The 20,000-nt window shown below is 41.8% G+C and overlaps 1 protein-coding gene and 1 long non-coding RNA gene across 6 annotated transcripts in view; one reads left to right on the top strand and one right to left on the bottom strand.

The window, feature by feature from the left end:
• The window catches only part of LOC147018066 (calcium/calmodulin-dependent protein kinase type 1D-like), a 164,622-nt gene that overhangs the window by 142,665 nt on the left and 1,957 nt on the right, over positions 1–20,000 (bottom strand). The window lies entirely within an intron of this gene.
• The window catches only part of LOC147018065 (uncharacterized), a 22,651-nt gene continuing 12,705 nt past the window's right edge, over positions 10,055–20,000 (top strand). The window contains exons 1-2 of the long non-coding RNA XR_015062239.1: positions 10,055–10,379; positions 10,487–10,542. This is a non-coding gene — a long non-coding RNA (uncharacterized LOC147018065). The remainder of the gene's footprint in view (positions 10,380–10,486; positions 10,543–20,000) is intronic.

Below are 20,000 nucleotides of genomic sequence, written 5' to 3'. Positions count from 1 at the left end.
AATTCGTTATTTTTGCTATGTACTCAAAAAATTTGGATTTGAGATCAAAAGATGAATATGAGGCAAGAGTATAGGTGGTCACAACCTTTATTTCTTGGTATATCTGTGCATATACGTTTTACCATTGTGGAACAATAGCACTTTTTATGTTTAGTCCCCCCCATTTTAACTTAGCGTAAGTATCGGAACGGATTAACTTAAAGTAAATTAAAGTAGTACAAGAGTTAGTATTTGGTTGCATATCCCTTGCATACAATAACTGCATTGAGCCTGTGACCCAATAGCATCACCACTCTTCTCATCTTCCTTTGAGATGCTTTGCCAAGCCTTTACTGCAGCCATTTTCAGTTGTTTGTTTTAGGGAGTTTCTGACTTTAGTCTCCTCTTCAACCAGTGAAATGCCTGCTCCATTGGATTCAAATCAGGAGATTGACTTAGCCAGTCTAAAACCTTCCACTTTCTCCCTTGCTTAACTCTTTGGTTGCATTGGCAGCGTATTTTGGGTCATTGTCTTGCTGCATCGTGAAGCGTTTCCTCATTAATTTGGAGGCATTTTTCTTGTACATAGGCAGACAAAATCTTTCTGTGCACTGCCAAATTCATTCTGCTGTTGCCAACATTAGTCACATCATCAGTAGAGATGAGTGAGCCAGTTCCAGAAGCATCCATGCAAACCCAAGCCAATGACACTACCTCCACCATGCTTCACAGATGAGGTGGTATGCTTTGGATCATGTGCAGTTCCTTCCTTCACACTTTTGCCTTTCCATCGCTTTGGCAAAGGTTTATCTTGGTCTCATCTGTCCATTAAACTTTGTTCTAGAACTTGATTGGATCATCTCTGTACTTCTTGGAAAATTCTAATTTGGCCTTTCGATTTTTCATGCTGATGAGAGGTTTGGATCTTGCGACGTAGCCTTTGTAATTCTGCTGTCGAAGTCTTCTGCGAATGGTAGATTGTGATACTTTCACCTCTGCACTCTGGAAGTTGTCGGTGATGTCACTGACCACCACTATTTTCGGGTTTTTATTCACAGCTCTGATGATTTTTCTGTCGTTAACTCCACTTGTTTTCCTTGGCTGACCTGGACGTCTCCATTGCTTCGTACACTCGTGGCTTTGTTGTTTTTCAAGATTTTCCAAATTGTTGAATTTGCTATTCCCAATTTTTGTGTGATGGTTCGAATTGAAATATTTTGTTCTTTCAGCTTCCAAATTGCTTGCTTTTTTTTTCTTTCATAGACAGTTCCCTGGTCATCATGTTCGTTTATGCCGACTCACTTCAAAGATAGACTCCCAAGGCAAAAGCAAAGGCTAAAACCAAGACGAGACATTCACAGCCTTTTTATGCGTGAACAATCAATAGAACAAGAAACACCAGAGCAACAAGAAACACATGTCCGTCATTTGTTCCAATACTTATGCTTACCTAAAATGGGGGGACTGAACATAAAAAGTGCTATTGTTCTACAATGGTAAAACGTATATGCATAGAAATACCAAGAAATAAAAGTTGTGACCACCTGAACTATTGCCTCATATTCATCTTTTGATCTCAAATCCAGATTTCTTGACTCTAAAACAATAATAGCAAATTTGACTTCACTGTTCCAATACTTGTGGAGGGCAATGTAGAATGTAGATGGACGTTGGCTCACAAGGAGCTCCTCTGCCGTTTGACAGGTTTTGTTATTAATCCTGCTGGGTGTCCATATCCACACACCCTCCTCACCAGGAAACCTGGTGGGGGAGATGGTTTAGTCGCCGACAACCCGACAATGAAAGAGGTTAGTATAGGTCTGCATGGTACTTGTAGCAAGTCACAGATCTGATCTGGCCTGACCTCACAAGAAAATATGGCTTCTCCAATTTGGCGTAATATATATATATATATATATATATATATATATATATATATATATATATATATATATATTTAAATAAAAAAAATATATATATATATTTAAATAAAAAATAAAAATATATATATATATTTAAATAAAAAAAAATATATATATATATATATATATATATAGTCACATACATAAATATATATAAATATAAATATATATATAAATACATATATATATATATATATTGTATATATATATATATATATATATATATATATATATATATATATATTGTATATATATATATATATTGTATATATATATATATATATATATATATATATATATATATATATATATATATATATATATATATATATATATATATATAGTCACATACATACATGCCTGGTGTTAGCTTAACGGCTGAAGTGGATGGCTTAAGATCTTGGGGTCTTGAGTTTGAGCCCCTGTCATGCTGTTGAAATAACACCAGGTGGGTTGACTCAATCTGTCATCCTTCTGAGGTTGGCAAAATGAGTACCAGCTTAATGGGTTAATAAGCCATTTGAGTATCCTGTGTTGGAGTGGTGACCTGTCTAGGATTGCACTCCGAAGCCAAATGAAACTGTCTCAGCAGTCCTAAGTGCCTCACTTTGTGAAAGGAATGGTTTATTATATACAAGCACATACAACCCGTCGCTTCGATAATTCGACTATAAAGGGGATGGGGAGGGGGAGAGAAAGGGAGAGCGAGAGAGGGTTTGAGGAGGGGGGAGAGAGGAGGAGGAGTGAAGGACAGGAGGAAGGGAGGGGAGATAGAAGGAGTGAGAGAGAGGAGGAGGAGTGAAGGAGAGGAGGAAGGGAGGGGGATAGAAGGAGTGAGAGAGGGGGGAGCATAAAGAGGGAGAAGGGGGTGATAGAGGAGGGATCTAGGAATGGGGGAAGAGCAAGGAAGGGAGGGTAGGGAGTGTGAGCCAATGCCTCTCCAAACGTCGCTATACACTCGAGGAAGGGGGGGTGGGAACGAGGAGAATTGGAGAGCGAGGAGGGGGAGGAAGTTTGGGAGGAGGTAAGTGTGAGGGAAGAAGTTCTTGACTTGCATTTGGTAGTGTGGAGAAGGTGGGGGGGGGGTTGGGGTAGGAGAGGACTGAATGAAGTGGGGTACATTAAAACAGAATTTAATAAAGCACGCGGAGACTGCGGGGAGATTCCATAAGGAGTGGAGAGGGGAAGGGGTTCAGGAGGAGGTAAGCATGAGGGGAGGATGAGGGAAGGTGGTGTGAGGGGGAGGAGAAGGGGAGACAGCACAAGGGGAGGGGTAGGGAAGGTAGTGTGAGGGGAGTGGAAGGGAAGGAAAGGCGCCGCGAGGGGCGGGGAAGCGAAGGGCGATACGAAGCACCCAAACAACATATTTTTAACCGCCGGGTTCAATATAAAACTGGGTTGGAGCTTTTAAAACATACGCAGTCTATTTGGCAAAGGCCTGAGTGCATGCATGCATACTCGCATATGCAGCAACTTTTGCACCCTTCTGGTCGGCTCACTCCGAATCTGATTCATACATAATACACTATGGGGAAGCAGTTATAAATTCAAAACTATACCGTTTGTCCTTTAACAGAGTGGGAGGGGTGGTGGAGCAGGGAGAAGGGTGATAGAGGGGTGAGATAGGAGTGGGGGAGAGGAGAGGGGGATTCCAGCAGATGTGACGTCCAGGTTAATGTCCATCTGAGAGATGGCACACACATTGATGGAGCACCCTGCCTCTGTCTGTAACACTGGGATGACAGTTTGTAGCTGTGTCAAGCTAGACAGCTTAGAGCAAGTGTTTATACCTCTCAGCCATCCTGCTGTGATTCCCATGGAGAACCAACCTGCTGTATCACCAACGAAGCTTGAAGAGTGCTCACCAAGTGTTTTAACCACTCAAACAAGCCCTCCAACCAAACGGTTGAAGAAACTTAAAAAAATGAAACATTGAATTTTTACCTTCACAAACTTTGTTGTGAAGGTTATGTTTTGATCGCTGTGTATTTATTTAGTTATTTGTGAATATGTGTGTTTGTTTGTTATTCGCATAACTCCAAAAGTATTGAACTGAATCGCAGCAAATTTGGTGGGATGATTGGTTATTATCCGAGGACCATTTGATTAGATTTTGGGAGCGATCGGGTCAAAGGTCAATGTCAAGGTCATGAAAAGGTCAAAATCGTCTTTTTACCATAGCGCGGTCAATTTGTATCCAATTTGCATGCAACTAATGCCAAAATGTTCAGAATTCAATGCCCCATCTTGTGATATGTGACATGACACAATGATGTAATAACCCTGATTAGCGGTTGGGAGTCAAAGGTCAGGGGGGGTCACGACATTGCAAAATGTGCGGTTTTAGTCATAACACGGTCAATTCTTATCCGATTTGCATGAAACCAACACCAAAATGTTGACTGTTCTATTCCCCACACTCTAATGCCAATAACAAAATTAAGAGTACAAAGGTCAAGGTCGAGGTCATGAAAAGGTCAAAGTCGTCATTTTGCCATAGTGCGGTCGATTTTTATCCAATTTGCATGCAACCAATGACAAAATGTTGTGAATTCAATGCCCAATCTTGAGATATACGATATGACACAGGAAATTTAATGTTTTTAAGCCATCATAACACATATGAGATGGCAGATGTGGTATGGGATTAAATACCCTCACAATCAACGGTTTCTGGGAGGGGGGGTAGGGGGGGCGGCAAAATGTAGCGTTGGCAAAGGTATGCGCTCTACTGAGTGCCCGTTTTAGTTTTATATGTATCTATCTATGCCGAAGTGACTGGTCATATAATGAAAGAAGATCTTTAAAAATGGGGAAACGTGATGTAAAATAAAATTGCACATTTTCAGCGAGCAAGACACCGCCCGACTCATTGCCAAAGGCACCGCACGGCCAAATGCAGGTTAATGGGCCCTGAACTTTGTTCAAGTCGATCGAGTTCTTCAGTGACAGTGAGAATATTGGAGAGCACTCACCAAGTGGCTTAAGCACTCAAGCAAGCTCTTCAACAAAACAGTTGATAAGGAACGGCAGGCTTGGCAAGCAATTAGCGATCACCAATCAGTTGTATAAATACCATGCACTCATTGATGCCCGGAATGTCAAGTGATGTCCCAATTGGACATGTGAACAGTTTTTTTTTTAGCAGTCGGATGCTACTACTGAAGTCAATAAAGAAGTTTAAATTTTGAAATTCGACGAAGATTAAGAGATTCTACAAATTATAGCATGTGCGGAAATGAAATAAAGCGAAAACGCCGGCATCACCAGGTGTTTAAAAGCATTGCAATGTATCCAGCGATTCGTAGGTAAGATGATTGGGAATTTCGATGATATAAGTGAGGAAAGTGAAAAAAAAAACTTTATGATGAAGAAATCGCTGCGTCCTGTTCCAAGTCAAGGTATTGTTTAGCAGGTCCAAAAAAATGGTGGCTTAAGACTCTTGCGAACTGACAGACGGCTGACAAAGATGGCGCGACGCCGTCTTGGTAAGGCACATTTTTGGTTTTTCGTGAGGGGCACCCCCTAAATTATCTTTAAAAGGTGTGTTAAAACAAACCCAAACACCCAATTTTCATTCATGCACCACATTGGAGTTTCCTTGGTATGCATGCAAAGTTTGGGGCCACTCGGTTTCATGGTTTTGGAGTAATGGAGGAGACAGACAGACTGACGGATGGACACACACCGACAATATATACACATATACATATATACATATACATATATATATATATATATATATATATATACATATATATACATATACATACATATACATATACATACATATATATATGTATATATATATATATATATATATATATATATATGTATATGTATATATGTATATGTGTATATATATATATATACATATATATATATATATATATACATATATATACATATATACATATATATACATATATATACATATATATATATACATATATATATATACATATATATATATATATATATATATATATATATATATATATATATATATATATATATATATATATATATATATATATATATATATATATATATATATATATATATTGTTGCGGTTGAGGAAATTCGCAAACCACCATTCAGGTCCCGTAGGTGAGATATCTCTGTAAGTACATGTGTAGTTAGCCCCAAACCCGTTGTTTAAAGGGAATAAATGTGATTCATTCGGGCTGTGACCCTTTGAGATAGCCGATTTTCTGTTCTATCTTTATTTTGAACCAACCACGTCTCAACCGCCTTCACACAACAACCACCAACCACAACGCCGCTTCACAACAACAACAACGCCAACAGCCACGATCTTTACCTTCACAACTCGCTCCCGCAAACATCGCATCACCGCCATTCCAAACGGCACCATGGCCATAAACCACCACTTTAAACCCTCCACCACCTTCACCTCTCCTTCTGCGGCCATTCCCGCACCACTTGTGAGCACCGAGCGTCAGGCTGTCCTGGCCTCATACGGGACGCGCGCCGAGCCGCGAGTGCAAAATGCGACCTTTCCGAGGAGAATTCGGATCAGGAATGCTACACGCCCACTTCTGATCCGTCCAATCAGCAAGCGCGGGGTGGTTTGGCCCCGCCTCCAGGCGCGTCGGTGTGGAATTGAGATATGCAAATTTTAGGATCAGGGGAGACTCACGACCATTTTCCTCCGTCCAATGGGCGAGCGTGGCTCCACCCCCGAGCTCGTTCTGATCCAGAAATTTGCATGTGGGTTCTCCTGCCGGCCTATAAAGCGCCGAGCGTGGGGCGAATTGGAGAAGTCTGTCGGGGTTCGGAGTCTGTCGGGGAGCTGCAGATAGAGGAAGCCTGGACCTTGGAGGAGCGGGGAGTCGGCCTTGGAAGGGCGAAGAGAGTTTTGGGGCAGAGTCGGGTTGGAGTGTGGAGTGGAGTCGGGAGGCGAGGGTGTACAGGTGGTTTGCTGCAGTCGGCTGAGGAGAATGGGGGAAGAGACCGAATAGCTCGGGTCCGAGGCAAGGAAGACGGCGGTCGGCGACGAGCTCGCAGTGGAATCGCTCATCGCGGGACCCAAGCAAGCCAGCTGTCCTCTTTCCCCAGAGCATCAACAATTCCCCCCTCATTTTTTCCCCCGCGCTGAGATAGTGCGAAAAGGGGGCCCCGTTCCCACCCCACTCCAAGCAGTGCCAACGAAACTCGCGAAGGAGCACGAAGTTGGGGCACCGCCGCGCCGCCACATTTGCGGCTCATCACAAAGACACGGGTAGGATCCACCCGGTCTCGCGGACCTGACCGCTCTTTCAGGTCCCGCGCAAATATTGGCCCACAGGCCCCGTCTGCCCCCTTGTCTTTGAGGGTGGCCCTTTTCTTTTGCTTTTGAGTAAATGTGTTGTTGGCGCCGTCTGTGAAGTAAAACTGTGTAAGTGTTGCCGTGTGCTCGCGTAGTCGGTTGTAGATCTGCATTGTTGTGTTTCTTTTGTTGCAATTGCTTTATGTGCATTCTGTTTAATTGTATATGTGTGCTTTCTGTGTGCCGCGGAATAAATGTGCATTATGTTGAACTGTTTTCCCGTTTCGCTTCGTCTTTTCTTTAATTGAATCTCCATCTTGCTTCACGTAAAGGGTTGGTAGTGGACTTAATACGCCCAATGATTAATCGGAACAGTTGAGGCCGACGATAACACAGCTCGGTTATCCCGATAGTACGGAACGGGTCACTTAAGTGGCCCATGTCCGGAGTCGACCTGCGGCGAGGTGCGATCGCCCGGTCTACCCTCTGCGTGGGTACTTAGGTAGGTCGAGTTTGGCGAACAACCCTATCCCACGTGGGGGGCCGGTTGGCACGATCATGGTGAGGCCGAAAGACCCACCCGTGACTAGCTCCCGGCGTTATTCCGAGAGGGTCACGACAGAATTGTCCGTCCGGTGGTCGACGTGCCGCGATTCGAGTTACGTGGCCGTTCGCACGCGGCGGGCGCGAATTCTCAACAATATATATATATATATATATATATATATATATATATATATATATATATATATATATATATATATATATATATATATATATATATATATATATATATATATATATCTCACACACACACACACACACATCTAAACAATTCCTGCCCAAACTACTGAGCCATTGCATTAGTGGTATGGCCACGCCCTTAGCCAATGATGCTACCCCACAACGTTGCACTGCATACAACAATAGAAGAAGAGAAGGTCCTGCCGAAGCAGTTTCTTGGCAAGGGTTATACTTCGTGGTTTGACATTGCCTTTCCAGCAGTAGTTAAGGCAGGAATTTGGAATTTGTTCGTGTCAGCAATGGCTCACCCATTCTTCATGTAGGACACCATGGGATCGTTAACATCCACCAATTAATGCCAGCAGACAGGACACCCAGTTTAACGTCCATCTCAGGGACAGCACACACTGGTGTATCGTCCAGCTGAGAAAAACACCTGCATAATGACAGTTTTTATCTGGGTCAAGATTCAAACCCAGGCGAGACGGCTTAGAGGTGAGTGTGCATACCTTTAAGCCATTACATATATATATATATATATATATATATATATATATATATATTTATATATATATATACATATATATGAAGACCCACCCACATCTCTCACTTGTGAATGGAGGGAATAGCCAATTAGCTCTCACCGAATCAACTAAACCCAGGTGACTAGGATTATATCAATAATTGACACCTCCCACACTCCTCTCGCCGAAGAAGCTGCATAAAGCAACCCAAGAAGACTGACACAAGGTGACATATAAGTATATATATATATATATATATATATATATATATATATATATATATATATATATATATATATATATATATATATATATATATACACACATATATGATGACTATATATGTATATATATATATATATATATATATATATATATATATATATATATATATACACACATATATGATGACTATATATGTATATATATATATATATATATATATATATATATATATATATACACACATATATGATGACTATATATGTATATATATATATGTATATATATATATATGTATATATATATGTATACATATATATATATATATATATGTATATATATATATATATATATATATATATATATATATATATATATACATATATGTATACATACATATATATATATATATATATATATATATATATATATATATATATATATATATATATATATATACACACATATATGATGACTATATATATATCTACATTGTACGAAAAGCATGGTCCATCCGTCCGTGAAACCATGCGACAACATGTCTATTAATTTCGTCCTATTTGACCGTCAGTTGCACCCTGACTTCACACACATACATCTATTAATTACATACTATTGGAATGTACCTTTCGACGCATGAGACTGCTGAGACCCCTTTCAGCATTTAAGACCCTTTCAGACCACCAAGACCCTTCAGACCCCAAACACTCCTCAAGACCCAAACGAACCCGAGGACCCAAAAGACCCCGAAGACCCAAAAGTCCGAGAATCCAAACAACCCCAATGCCCCAAAAGTCACCAATGACTCAAAAGACCCCAAAGACGTAAAAGTTACCAAGGACCCAAAAGACCACCAAAAACCCAAAATGATCCCAAAGACCCTTCACCATTTGGAACACTTGGACCCTTTTAATTTACAAAAAATTTCAAATAAATATCATATCACCGATATTACAAATAAATTTGCACAAAAGAAATGTTTGCAATATGATTGGTGTAAATCATGACCAGCATCCAACCAGCATCCTCCTAAGCTTCTGGTAGCATCATCTATTATAATCGGTCCATGCGTATTTTTTTTTCATAAAAGTCTTAAACATGATGTCAAAGTTCATGTTATCTTTGTTTATCTGTCATGTTTTTTTAGTTCAAGTTGGTTCAAGTTGGACACGTCATTTTCTTGTGTGCTGCATTGCAGTGATTTACGATGCATGAGACTTGTGCATATGGTTTGAGTATTTGTCGTGGAGATAAGCCATGGCTCGGTTTCAACTGCTTCACTTGGACTTTCTGGTAAAGATGGATAGCTGCCAGAAAACTTCAGGACTGGGCTCTAATGGAACATTCCTGATTCTGTGGAGACGTTAGTTCCAGTTAATATATCAATGTAAACAGGCATATTAGACCTTGCACTATGCACAACAAGTCGAACTCTTTTAGATTGAGGTATAAAATTTGGATGCCACCAAAGCAGCACGTCAGCATGATAAATATAATGCGTTTTCTGCCATTTCCGGACCCCTGGGCTCGGGGTTGTACCAGGCGTGTCTGGATTCTCTCTGTGGCTGCCCGGCTGCCACGTCCGCGGCCCAAGGATTTGACTTTATGACCAGCGAGGCCAGCTCATTTGGGTCAAGAGCCTGGGGTCCATGAGGCCTCAGGGTCATATGGACAGATAATGTTGCTGTAAAAAAAACATGGGTCGGTCTACTCCAGGTGAGTTTTTAAAAAATTCGTACTTCTGGGCAAAAAATAATTGCAAAAGCCCTTTAGATACAGGAGCTTTCTGCTGGTGCTAAAATAATTGTTTTATTTTTTCTCAGGTCTCAGGAGCTGCTGCTCCACTGCTAATGAGTTGTTGACAAGGGAGATACTGCAGGTATGGCAGCTGCTTCACATCAACCTGCTTCTCCATCGGGGTGAACAAGTTTAAAGGCAAACTGTATGGATATGTAACCCTTTAGATCGCTTAGATCAGTAGACCTTTACACCCTATAGATCGCTTAGTTCAGTAGACCCTTCAGACATTTTTAGTCCTTTAATGAACCTTTTATTCCTCTTCCGACAGTTACATTATTTAGACCCTAAACACTCCTGTAAGACACAAAGGGTCCTCTCACTGGACAATAACCAATTTAATGTTTTTCACGAAATCAGGACCCGCTCATCCCACATAGTTCAAACTGCGTGGAGAGAAATAAACCTCTCAATTAAATTTAATCTTCATCATAATTTAATTGCAGCACTCTCTGAGGTTCGGAGACCGGATAGTGGTGAGATCACGGTGGGTGGTTACACTTACTATTTGTCTTGTCACTGATGGTTACCATACCCAAAGAATTACTATAGCTGTGTCCAATAAGTTGAGTCCAATGATAATTGATGCAACACCGGTCAACGAGTGTATTATGAGACTCAGGATTCGTCACTCCTTAGGTGTCATTTCCCTGGTCTCTGTATATGCTCCGACTGAGGCGAGTGATCTCACCGTGAAGGACGCATTCTACTCCACGCTCGAGTTTGTGGTTGATCAGTGCCACAGGCAAGATACTCTTCTAGTCTTGGGGGATCATTGACTGGCATTGATCGGGATGGTCATGAGATAAGTGTTGGTCCCCATGGGTCTGGACCTGTGAAGCAGAAGAGCACCAAGTCCCTTGACTTTGCAAGAAGTCATAGGCTTAGAGTGGATGGTTCATGGTTTTAGCACCCATAGGCTCATTGCTGGACTTTGTATTCCAATGCTGGTGGTGTGGCAAAGGAGATTGACCTTGTGCTCATTGGTAGTCACTGGAAATTGATCCAAAAGTGCAGGGTCTAGCGGAGTGCTCAGCTCCTCAATTCCGACCACAGGCTTTCTGGAGCAACTCTGTAGTTGCTGCTTAAATCTAAGAGAATGGTACCATTCCATCCTCGGCCGGACGGTGGCAAGCTCAAGGATGAGAGGGTAGCTGAGAAGTTTGTCAACATACTGAGTGGGGATTTGAGGGGTCTGAGTACTTTAGGGAATCCTGAAGAGTTGCGGAGTGCCTCCAAGACCACCATCCTTGATGTTGCTGGTCGATGTCTTGGAACTCACCATCGGGCGAAGGTGAACTTTGTCTCTCAAGGGACACTGCATACCATTGACCAGAATCACAGGGGCAGACCCAAAGGCAGCTGAGCTGTTCAGGGAGTTGTGGCATAAAACTGCACGTGCACTAAGGGTGGACAAGAAGGCATATGTACGAGGAATCTGTGAGGGGGTGGAGCATCACCTGTGGTCAGGTGATTCCCGCCCTGCTTGCAGGGCAATTCACACATTGCGTTCATCCAAGCCCATCCCTTGGTGTACTGCAGTTAGAGCGGAGGGTGGTGGCCTCTTGACAGAGAAGTCTGTGGTGAAGGCCAGCTGGACCGAATACTTTGAGCGGCTGTACCAGGCTGACCCAACAGCTGTTGAGTTGGATGTCAGGGGTGTTACCATCCCCATTGCTCACCCTCCAATCAACTGTGATCCACCTTCGTTTGTGGAAATACAGGCTGCGGTGAACCATTTGAAATGGGGGGTAAAGCTCCTGGCACCTGTGGCATCCATGCTGAACTTCTCAAGGCTGGTGGAATTGCTGCACTCATGTCACTGCATGCAGTTCTGTGCTCTGCCTGGAACACAGGCATCATCCCAACTGACTTGAAGAGGGGCCTTGTTGTCCCTCTCTGGAAAGATAAGGGAGATCGCCAAGACAGCAACAATTACCGACAGGTGATACTGCTCTCAGTGCAGGGCAAGGTTTTTGCTCAGATAATTCTTGATAGGGTTCACCACCGTCTGCTTGAGCACCAGCGTGTCGAGCAATCAGGCTTTCCACCAAAGAGGTCAACCATTGACCGTATCCTTGCTCTTTGGGTCCTCACCGAATGCAGACAAGAGTTTTGGCAGGGGCTGCTTTCAGCCTATGTTGATCTCTGCAAAGTGTTGGATTCAGTGAATCAGGATGCCCTCTGGAAGATTCTTGGTCTTCCTAGGGTACCACCAAAACTGATCAATCTAATGTCTGAAATATACTCTGGTACTGAAAGTGCTCTGAGATGTGATGGTACCATCTCTGACTTATTTCCAATTGTTACTGGAGTTCTTCAGGGGTCTGTACCGGCCCCTAGTGTGTACAGCATTTGTATAGACTGGATTCTGGGGAGGATGTCGGAGAGATCAAGCTGCGGTACATCGTTTGGGAATGTCAAGATATTTGACCTTGATTTTGCAGATGATGCAGTCATCTTTACAGAGACTCTGGATTTCCTTTTGGAGACCCTCAAGGTGCTGAATGAGGTGTCGGAGCTACTGGGATTATGGGTTTCCTTGGTCAAAACTAAGATACAGGCTTAGAATGACATCTTGGATGGTGCTATCTTGTCTGTACCTGTTTGTGGTGAGGATGTTGAGGTCATGTAGAGATTCCTTTGCTTTGGCAGCGATATTCATGTCTCCGCTGTCTGTGAGTCAGAGGTCATTAGATGTCTGGGTCAGGCCTAGGGAGTCATGAATTCACTGGATCATGGGGTGTGGTGCTGTCGGTTTCTGCGCAGGAGGACGAAATTCTGGGTCTTCAGGTCCTTGATGCTTCCAGTCTTGCTCTATGGATATGAGACTTGGACTCTGACCAGGGATTTGAGACAGAGACATAATTCCTTTGGTACCAGGTCTCTTCGGAGAATCCTTGGCTATCGCTGGTGGGGCTTTTTCGCCAACGAGCAGTTGCTGAGACTCAAAAGAGATTTGTTACCTGCATAGTCCATGACCATCAGCTGTGGCTGTATGGACATGTGGCTCGTTTTCCTGATGCTGATCCTGCTCACCACATTCTCTCAGCGAGGGAGCCTCTTGAGTGGAGGAGGCCAACAGGCCAACCACATCCCTCATGGTTGCAGCAGATTGATGAGCATCTCATGCAGATTTGGATGGGCCTGGCATCTGCCCTGGCAATGCCCAGACTGATACCCCTGGAGTGGATGCAGTGACGCGCTGTTCTGGAGCATGCTCCCATCTGTGACCTGACCTGAATATAAACATGTTATCAAGCTTTTCAGCCACCACAGGCCCCCAATTTTGAATCAAATCAACTTCATCTCTTAATGCACCACAACTACAACCACCCTCCATCTGTCTCAATTGGGAATGTTCATTTTTTTATATTAAAAAAATGACTTGTTTGGTTTTACAAAACATGACCTTAAAGTATTATGATCATCTAACGACTGATGTCACAAGATGACGTCAGTGAAAACTCTTGTGATTTGTGCTCACAATCACTGGATATCTACATGAGGCTTTCAAATATCTACGTTTCTTGATCAACGTCTTTGTTCAATCAACCTAATTGCCATTAAAATGTTTTAAAAAATAGAATTACCAATCTACTTATTTACTCCTGCTATCAGAAATAAACTTTGTTTTGATTAAGTTAAACAATTGCAGTGTATGCTGTTCAGGTTATAAAGTGCGCAGTTCTTCATTCGGTAGGTGAGGATGATGGGGGGAAGGGAGGGTCAAAATGACATATTGAACATTTGCAAATGTAATAAATAAACATGCCCATGGATATCAAGGCTCACGTGAAAAGAGTGAAAAGAAAGACAATGGAAAGTTAATATTCTTCTACATTCAGATGCAGCACAAGGCTGCAGGGTCACATCATTGGCTGAGGGCATGGCTGTGCTGCTGATGCAATGCCCTCTGCTGGTTAGGACAGGAATTTTGAATTTTCCCATCATGCTCGCAATAGCTTGCCTACTCTTCACAAAGGACAGACATCATGGGATCTTTAACATCCACCACCTAATGCTGCCAGACAGGATGCCGCTTTAACGGCCATCCGAGGGACGGCGCCACACACACACACACACACACACACACACACACACACACACACACACACACACACACACACACACACACACACACACACACACACACACACACACACACACACACACACACACACGAATCACTCCATCTGTGAAACACCGGGGGACGGCAGTTTATAGCTCGGTCAGGATTTGAACCCAGGCTAAATACCTTCAGGGTGAGTGTGCATACTTCGAGGCCATCCTGTCAATCCTAGTTATGATTCCCGGAGGGAGGTATCAAGTGTTTAGCCTTGGTGTCCATGGTATCCCGTTTTTTGGAGAAAAAAAACAAAACATTTTGTTTATTTTATGAGGAATATAACTGATGATCAGAAAATTTAGAAGAGGTAGACACTGGATGAAAGGATGAGTCAAGATCATTGAGAGTAAAATTGTTCGCAAGTGTAAAGCACAAGCTTAGTGGAAAAAAAAATTGGTTTGGTATGAGATGAACGTGAGATTGTAGTCAGTTGCTGGAGAAAATAATACAGTTGAAGTAAATCAAGTGCTGGGGGGTGGGGGGGGGAGGACCAATGGAAAACCAGGTTGAACATTTTACATTTTGTATCCCACTGATAGGTCAGATCTGAATCCGGATCTTCACCAAAATCGAATCAATTCATCCTTGTCAACGTGTCCACCAAGTTTCCTCCGAATCCATCTATAACTTTTTGAGATATCATGCGATATATCGGTTTAGCCCCATCTCTCAATTAAATGGTGACAAATCACTAAAAAAAAATTCGACTATTCGGATCCAGATCAGAATCTTCAACAAAATTTCATCAATTCATCCTTGTCACACACCAACCTGTCCACCAATTTTTGTCTGAATCTATACATATCCTGCTCATAGACAGACAGACAAACAGGGATGAAAACATAACCTCCGTCCACCTTAGGTGGCGGAGGTAAATAGTCTTAATTGTAAATGCTAGTGTTGTTTTACATCTGTGGACAGGAAGAACAATGGTTATAATCAACAAAATGTTGATCGAGGTGTGCTAACTGCTGTCGGAGGCAAGGATAAGTTGCCATATCAGGCATTACCCCTTTGTTGGAGTAAAAAAGTAAGCAAGGAAGGAGAAGGGAATCAAGGAGAAGTCAACTCCTTTTTTACTCCGACAAAGGGTTAACCCTCAAAACGTCAGCTTCTGCTTGCCTCCAACAGCACTGAAGCATATTTCAATGTTCTGATTATTCCATCCAAGTGAAAAATAGAGAATGCAAGAAAAACGACAGAAAAAGAGCTGAAACAAGTGTAAATCCTGATAGATTTTAGAAGTTATTCGACGACCCGTGAACCTGTTGGGTTCCCGTTGTAACAACGGTTCATGGGACAAGATCATTTCAAGAAAAAAAAAAAAGGTAGCTCCAGTGAACTATACCGCTGAGGTTGTTTGCATTGATCAAATTCTCCTGAAGAGTACTTGACTGAATCGGTAATTGATTTTTTAATTTTTTTTTCGTTGTCCGATTTGAACGAAACTTGATACTGCACACCGCAGGAGAATGGTGAGTAAGGGGGCCATAAAATTTTTGCGCTATCGTGGACCGTTTTGGGTGTATTTCGGGAACATACAAGATGAGAGTTTTAGTAATTATATAGATCAGGTAGTTGGCTCATGAAATAACATTCACAAACTAGACCGGCACTCGGGAGAGCGCATACCTCTGCCAAGCTGCACAGTTTACGTTTTGTATGCAACTGATAGGCCGGATACCAATCCAGATCTTCACCAAAATCAAAACAATTCATCCTTGTCCCACACCCAACATGATCACCAAGTTTCGTCTGAACCTGTGCATCACGTTTTTTGAGATTCCATGCTTTCTATCGTTTCTGGCCCATTCTCTCAATGCTGAAGAATCACATAAAAATTCTCGAATCTGGATCCAGATCTTCATCGAAATCGAGTCAATTTGTCTAGGTCACACACCCAAACTGTCCACCAAAGTTTGTCCGAATCTGTCCATAACTTTTTTAGATATCATATGCTATATATCGTTTTTTTTGCCCTATCTCTCAATTGTGAAGAATCACTTTACAACGACTTGTATCCAGATCTGGATCTTCACCAAAATCAAATAAATTCGTCCTTGTCAGTTGTCACACCCCAACATGTTCACCAAATTTCGTCTGACTCCGTCCATAACTTTTTGAGATGTCTTACTTACAAACAGACAGATGGCCAGGGGTGAAAACATGACCTCTGTCCACCTTCAGTGGTGGAGCCGCAGGGGTAATTATTTACACAAAGGAGGGGCCGATGGCATAAAAACCATTGGGCTATAAATATGTTTGTGGTTGGAATAAGATCACCAACAGTCCCTGTACACATATTTTGCCTTAATGGCTTTATCAGGAAGATCTTTAAAAGCTTTAAAATCCAAAGCTTTGAGGAAGGCCTACAAGTAGGCCCCGTGTCTTGCCATATCATTGGATAATGCCAATGATGTTCAAAGCTGTTGAGCTCCAAATCATAACAAGGAACAATACTTCATTGAAGTTCATCCACGGACTGAACCCTGTAGGCTGTGGAAGGGTGACAGCCGTGAATGAATGACTTGGTTCAGTGAAGTATTCACAGTCTGTGCTTGGCTTTGGAGAGCACTTTAGAAACATCATCCTCAGAACAAGAATTACAGTTCTTTTGTACAGACTATAATTTTGCAGAACAAATCCAGAATTTAGCAGTCAGGCAAGTCCTACTTACAAGAACACTACTCGACGACAAGCATGCAATATCATGGCATTGTCATGCACATGCCATTTGCTTGCTTATGACATCAGACCATTGGCTAAGCTTAAGCTGACAAAGCTTATGCACAGCTGACCTATATGTTCTGGGTTAAAATTTAGCTTCGACACAAACTGTACAAGAAAATGATTATTTTGACCAGCCAGTATTATGCATATTACAATCCAAAAGCGGCAATGTGCTGCTGTCCACTGGATGGGCGATGTAGGTTTGTAAAGATATACAGTACATACATAAATGCTCGTTTAAAAAAAAGCTGTTTTGACTTTAATGCCATCATCACAAAGACAAAACGGTTCACAAGACTAATGTAAACCAAGTTAGGAATGAAGGAGAAGACAAAGAGGGAATTGGGAAGTACGAGAATGACACAAAAAGAGTGGGAAGCCCAGGGCGTGGGAAATGGAGAGCCAGGGGTTTTGAGGAGTATGGAGGGAAAGCGGTAGCGATTCGAGTCGCGTAGCAACGTGTGGGCAGGGAGTGCTTGTGCCTTGAACAATCATTAGTGCTTGAGCAATCCCTAGCAACAATGCACAAAACAGAAAAAAACATTATTGTCAATATCACAGGCAGCAGCACCTTTGTTGCCACCTTTTGCTGGAGCATTGCGGATAGAATGAGAGAAAGGGAAAGGAGGGGGGGGGGAGGAAAGGAATTATCCAGATGAAATTACTGGCATGTCCAAAACACATTGCCATATGCTTTCAGATTCCTTTCTTATGTGACCATAATGACAAAATTAAAGGACTTCACCAAAAGAAGAGAATGATAAAAAAACTGATACAGAGACTCAGGAGAGAGCATGAAGAGGAAAAGGAAGGCCTTGGGGGAATGAAAGCAATAATTCTATAAGTGGAGGGGAATGAGTAGAGATACCTGGATGAACAACAGAGATGTACAAGGATAATATTTAAACAATACGATTGCTCATATATTATCTTCTCAATGTCTTGATTAAAAAATAAAAGGAAAACATGATGCATAACGATTCCCATGATCGTGAATGATGACAACGTCAATCTCTTTATCTCTTATTGTCTTTCCGCAGTCTGAGGTTTTCGAATTTTCCTCAATGACTGCTTTAAAATGACGACTTCTTGTTTTGTGCTTCCCAAACCATTATTTGATGAGAGAGTTCATAGAACGCCTTACTCTGCGCAGTCTTGAGAGAAGGGACATGGGAAGGGTGTTTTCAAATTCGTGCTTTGAATTTCAGACCACAATCTACATTTCTGAGCGAGCTGCAATTTTGTCTGAATATCGATATTCCCCCAACACTGAGAGGTGTAACATTTTATCCAAGTACTTGTACTACCAAACTGGAAGTTTTTGGAAGGCGATTTGTCAACAAGGCGATTTGTGTTCTTCAGTGTTCAGGTATATAATTCAATTGAAACAAGAAAAAGAGCAATCAGAGATTGCAGACCCTTGCAAGGACTTGTTTTGTGTGGTGTTTGTGTAGTTTTGTGTGGTGTTGGTGTACTGGTGTGCTACGTAATTAATAAAAGACATAATTAGAACTGCCATTTTATAACCGCTGGCAGTGATGACCGGGTACCAAGACGTCCCGCTCATTATTATTATTATTCAATTGAATTTAGAATAGGATTAAAATAAATTCAATTCAAATCAAATGGAGGATCAAACAGGTGCAGTCCCACATTGGAGTCATCAGAAAGAACCTGAACAAGCAAATGGCAAAGATTAAGTCATCAGGAGGAACTTGGATAGGATTTCGGTTTCAGATGGTACTCCTCAACGCTCAAGCACATCCAGGCACAGCCAAGTGAGCCTTATTAAAATAAAATTAAAATTAAAAAAAATATGAAAAAGAACGCAGATTTAAAAAATAAATTATTCTGCCTGCCAGACCATGCATCCGATCAGGATGAAATTTAAAACATAGATTCACCAACACTACTATATCGTAATTGTGAAGTTTCATGTCGACTGATAAAGCGGTTCAAGAGAAAGCATTTCAAAAAGATTTTTGCTCAATCCAGTATGGCTGCCAAACCATGTGACATCAATTATTCATGAATACCCTGGTATCCCCAAGGCTTGGGGAACATTTTGTAAAGTTTTCCCTCGATCTGTCCAGCTGTCCTGGAGAAGAAGATTTTTTTTATTGGTTTTAGGGTAAATCCAATATGGCTGCCAAACCATGTGACATCAATTATTCATGAATACCCTGGTATCCCCAAGGCTTGGGGAACATTTTGTGAAGTTTCATTCGATCTATCCAGCAGTTCTGGAGAAGAATTTTTTTTATAGGTTTTAGGGTAAATCCAATATGGCTGCCAAACCATGTGATATCAATTATTCATGAATACCCTGGTATCCCCAAGGCTTGGGGAACATTTTGTGAAGTTTCATTCGATCTATCCAGCAGTTCTGGAGAAGAATTTCTTTTTTATAGGTTTTAGGGTAAATCCAATATGGCTGCCAAACCATGTGATATCAATTATTCATGAATACCCTGGTATCCCCAAGGCTTGGGGAACATTTTGTGAAGTTTTCCCTCGATCTGTCCAGCTGTCCTGGAGAAGAAGATTTTTTTTATTGGTTTTAGGGTAAATCCAATATGGCTGCCAAACCATGTGACATCAATTATTCATGAATACCCTGGTATCCCCAAGGCTTGGGGAACATTTTGTGAAGTTTTCATTCGATCTATCCAGCTGTTCTG

The sequence above is a fragment of the Eptatretus burgeri genome, chromosome 10 (assembly GCF_056783735.1).
Source record: "Eptatretus burgeri isolate ZD-2024b chromosome 10, Ebu_testis_v1, whole genome shotgun sequence".
Classification (NCBI taxonomy): Eukaryota; Metazoa; Chordata; class Myxini; order Myxiniformes; family Myxinidae; genus Eptatretus; species Eptatretus burgeri.
The sequence above is the reverse complement of the archived record's forward strand: the minus strand, read 5'-3'. Positions and strand labels throughout refer to the sequence as shown.